The following is a 5,630-nucleotide window of genomic DNA, read 5'->3' as shown; positions in this document are numbered from 1 at the left end:
CTCTTCTTCTATGGTATTCAATTTCCTTTCTTCACGAATTTGCTTCATTCCTTCTCTTTTTTTGTATTCTTAGCTTCATGCTCTTCCGATCTTACGTTTTTTAGTCATTTCCTCGCCATGATGATGATTTATACATGTACATGCGCATAAAAGAGAATAGAGTTAATTCATAAAGAGATTTCAAGAGGCGTAAGGGGCAGTCCTAATGGATCTATGACTGTCCTAATTATGTTAGGACAGTCCTAATGTATCTATGACTATCCTAATTATGCATATGCTAAAATGGATATATGAAATTGAAATTATTTCATGTATTCCTTTTTAAAATTATTTCCTAAGATCTTAAAAAGGATGTATGAAATTGCAAATTTTGTTTTAAACCACTAAACAAATAATTTTCTTATGCAACTTCCTTCAAATGCATTGTTAAATTTAATGTAAATCTAATAGGATTATAATAAATTTTAACTCACACTTTTATTCTAACGTTTAAAGAAAATAACACTTAATAAGTATTTGAATTCTAAAAACAAGAAAATATTACCTCAATTATTCAAATTTGATAAAAAAACTATGTTCTTCCTCTTCGACTTTGCCAAATGAAAAAAAAGGTGGTGGAGAGCTGATGGAATGTATAAAATAACCTTGCATAAAATGTCAACACCATGCAAAAAGCATTTTTTTGTCTAATCATGTGCAGAAAGCAGACAAAATGAGAGAATGTGGCCTTGGATCATGGGTCAAGGGTCCCATATAACCATTTTTAGTGTAGCTCATTTGGCTAGCCATATTTGGTGCTAGTCATATTTGGTGCTAGTCAAATGACTTCCATTGAAATATTTTAACCTTTGATAGTTTTTTACTTTATACCCTATAATCTATACTCTATACCCTATAGTTTGATAGCCACAACCATAAAAATTAAACCATTTAAAACCTATAACAAATACCCTGGATCATATGACCCAATATGATAAATCCTCAACCCTATACAATAACCATACACCCTATAACACAATCTGCTAGACCATATGAGGTAACGATGGAGGGTGAGATATGGAGGGAGGGGGGGAATATGGTGTCCTAAGGGGTCATAGGACACTATATCACCCATTAGGACACCATATGACCCCTTAAGATACCATATGACCCATAATGACACTATATGGTGTTGTAAGTGGTCACATGGTGTCCTAAGGGGTCATCTAGTGTCCTATGACCCCTTAGGACACCATATGACCCCTTATAATACAATATGGTGTCATTATGAGTCATATGGTGTCCTAAGGGGTCGTATGGTGTCTTAAGGGGTCATAAGACACCATATTAGCACTTAGGACACCATATCAACCCTTAGGGAACAATATGGTGTCGTTATGGGTCGTATGGTGTCCTATGACCCCTTAGGACACCATATGACTCCTTAGGTGTAGTTAGGGATCATATTGTGTCTTAATAATTCATATGGTGTGTTATGACCCCTTAAGACACAATATGACCCCCTAGGACACCGTGTATTGTAATTACGGGTCATTTGGTGCCCTAAGGGGTCATATTGTGTCCTAAGGGATCATAAGACACCTAATGACCACTTAGGACACCATACAACCCATAATGACACCATATGGTGTCCTAAGGGGTCATAGGACACCATATGACCCCTCAGGACACAATGTGAACCCTCACGACACCTGAGGGATTATATGGTGTCCTAAGGGGTCATAGGACACTATATGACCTATTAGGACATCATATGACCCTTTAGGACACCATATGACCCATAACAACACTATATGGTGCTCTAAGGGGTCACATGGTGTCCTAAGGGGTCATATGGTGTCCTATGACCCCTTAGGACACCATATGTCCCTTGGGACACGATATGGTGTCATTATGGGTTGTCTAAGGGGTCATATGGTGTCCTATGGGGTCGTAGGACACCATATGACCCCTTAGAACATAATATGGTGTTATTATGGGTTGTATGTTGTCCTAAGGGGTCATATGGTGTCCTATGACCCCTTAGGAAACCATATGACCCCTTACGTGTCGTTAGGGATCATATTGTGTCTTAACGGGTCATATGGTGTGTTATGATCCTTAAGACATAATATGACCCCTTAAGACACCTTATGTTGTCATTATGGGTCATATGGTTTCCTAAGGGGTCATATGGTGTCCTAAGGGATCATAAGACACCATATGACCCCTTAGGACACTATATGACCCATAATGACACCATATGGTGTCCTAAGGGGTCATATACTGTCCTTAGGGGTCATATAGAGTCCTAAGGGGTTATAGGACACCATATGACTCCTTAGAACACAATGTGAACCCAAATGACACATAAGGGGTTATATGGTGTCATAAGGGGTCATAAGACACTATATGGCCCATTAGGACACCATATGACCCCTTAGGACACCATTTGACCCATTATAACACTATATGGTGTTCTAAGGGGTAACATGGTGTCCTAAGGGGTCATATGGTGTCCTATGACCGCTTAGGACACCATATGGTGTTGTTATGGGTCATATGGTGTTCTAAGGGGTCATATGGTGTCCTATGGGGTCATAGGACACCATATGACCCTTCAGAACACAATATGGTGTGTCCTAAGGGATCATATGGTGTCCTATGACCCCTTAGGACACCATATGACCCCTTAGGTGTCATTAGGGATCATATTGTGTCTTAGCAAGTCATATGGTGTGTTATGAACCCTTAAGACACAATATGAGCCCTTAAGACACCTTAGGTTGTCATTATGAGTCGTATGGTGTCCTAAGGGGTCATATGGTGTCCTAAGGGATCGTAAGACACCTAATGACCACTTAGGACACCATACAACCCATAATTAAACCATATGCGTCCTAAGGGGTCATATGATACCATATGACCCCTTAGGACACAATGCGAACCCTATTGACACGTAAGGGGTTATATGGTGTCCTAAGGGCTCATAGGACACTATATGACCTGTTAGGACACCACAAGACCCCTTAGGACATCATATGACCCATAATGACACTATATGGTGTTCTAAGGGATTGCATGCTATCCTAAGGGGTCATATGGTGTCCTATGACCCCTTAGGACACAATATGTTGTCGTTATGTGTCGTATGGTGTCCTAAGGGGTCATATGGTGTCCTATGGGGTCATAGGACACCACATGACCCCTTAGAATAGAATATGGTATCGTTATGGGTCGTATGGTCTTGTATGGTGTCCTAAGAGGTCATATGGTGTCCTATGGGGTCATAGGACACCATGTAACCCCTTAGGTGTCGTTAGGTATCATATTGTGTCTTAACGGGTCATATGGTGTGTTATGACCCCTTAGGACACAATATGTCCCCTTAAGACACCTTATGTTGTCGTTATGGGTCATATGGTGTCCTAAGGGGTCATATGGTGTCCTAAGGGATCATAAGACACCTAATGATCACTTAGGACACCATACGACCCATAATGAGACCATATGGTGTCTTAAGGGGTCATATAGTGTCCTAAGGGGTCATAGGAGACCATATGATCTCTTAGGACACAATGTGAACCCTAAGGACATGTAAGGGGTTATATGGTGTCCTAAGGGGTCATAGGACACTATATGACCTATTAGGACACCATATGACACCTTAGGACACCATATGATCCATTACGACACTATATGGTGTTCTTGTTGGCATTTTTGATGATTATGTTATGATTGTAATTGATGGACACACACTTGCATTGAGATCATTTTTGTATGTATAAGTTAAAGCTCAACCAGTACATGTTCCAATCGGTATGATGCATTATAGTCCTTAGACTATTGGTGTTTTGTAGAAAGTGATTACCGATCTGAAGCAGTATGTAGACCCCAAGCGGTTCGAAGATCTCAAGCGGTACGAAGGACCAAAGCGACAAAACACATATTTGCCAGTCTTCATTTTGTCAAACCGGCAACTGGCATTTTGCTTGAACCGGTATTCTATATGAACCGGTAATACTCTGTGATGAGTTACCAACCGACATTTTGTGATGAGTTACCATCCATCGATTGTTTGACGGTGCCAACACTTTAACAGTGCTTCTTGTGTCATGTTACCAGATACGTCTAGATGCATTGAACCTAGGAAATTGTATTGTAATCCTATTGGACTGATATGAAATGAGATTCCTTTATAAGGACATCATGTCTAGGGTTTTAGGTTGTTGGTGTTGTTGATATTTTTGCTTGGGTTTAAGGTGGTTGAGGAGTTAGAGAGAGTATGAATGTGTAGAAGACTGAAGTAATGCTAGAATGCATTAGGAATGAGATATCAAGGATCTAACCAAGCAATCTGTGCTATTTGCTAGATCACTCATTTCTTGATTACTCACATCTTCGACAAGTCTATAGCCCTTAACCAGGTAGGCCCAAAAGCCTTTTGTAAATCCTCTAACGAGGTGGTTCACATCTGTGGATCTAAAATCCTCTAGCAAGGTAGTCTTTAATCGGACTTATCTCCTAACAGAGATTGAGATTCCTAACAGGATCTATTCTGGTAAAGAACATTGTAAGACCTTAACTAGTCTGACCTTAACCGGTCTGGTTCCTATTCTGCAAATAGTTACTTGTGAGTTCCATCTCACCGTAGTTTCTCCCATTTGGGTTTCCACATCAAAATCTCTTGTGTTATAATGTTTTTGCTTCTGTGGGTGAATGCATTATTTGTTATTTTGTTTTGCATGTGTGTTAACTGGTTTGTTTGCTAAATTGCTTTATCGGTTTACTGTTAGTCTTGCAAAGTGTTTAAGTGCAAAGATTTTTTGCGTACTTATTCACCCCCCCCTCTTAGTATTCATCAATTGGTATCAGAGTCTACCTTTCTATAAGTTAAACCACTTTGAAAGAGATATGGGGGAATACACATTGAGGGAACTTACTCATCGACTCACTCAGTCTGAGCAAGCTTATGATGATCTTGTGGTCAAATACAAGGCATCTCAAGCAAAAAGGAGAGAACATGCTAAAAATTTGATGGAGCTATCTAAAAATAGTTTCTCTGATCAAGTGGACATGGAAGCCCTAATTCAAGAAGTTGAAAAGATGAATGAATCCAATTCCAACCTGAGAAAAGAATTGGAAGGATTGACTATCTGAATGTGTCAAGAGCTTGAGAACTGGAGGAAAGATGAAGATCTGGTCAAAGAAAAACATAATGAAAATTCCAAGATGAAGCAAGAGATCAGTGCCCTAACTGCTCAACTCCATGTGAGCAAAGTGGAAAAGGAAGACATGCAAGGAGAACTGAACATTGCCATTTCTAAAAATGAAAACCTGATGGAAACAAATGTTGTTATTTCCAAAGAACTCTCTGAGTCAAAGGAAATACTTGCTAAGTTCAACAAGAATACTGTCAAGCTAGAGAAAAAGCTTGAATCTGCCAAACCTATCAAGAATACTGATGGACTTGGTTATTCTGGTCATGAGGAAGGTGAGACCTTTGGTACAAGTGCTGGAGCATCAAAGAAACAATTGGCATCAAAGGATAAAGGTAAGCAAAAGTTTAAACCTATTTTCTTTAACTGTCTCAAAGAAGGACATACTGCCAATGTGTGTAGGAGTAAGGCTTACAATAATTTTCCTTATTT

Source organism: Cryptomeria japonica, chromosome 11 (assembly GCF_030272615.1).
Source record: "Cryptomeria japonica chromosome 11, Sugi_1.0, whole genome shotgun sequence".
Lineage (NCBI taxonomy): Eukaryota > Viridiplantae > Streptophyta > Pinopsida > Cupressales > Cupressaceae > Cryptomeria > Cryptomeria japonica.
This window is presented reverse-complemented; position numbering follows the sequence as displayed.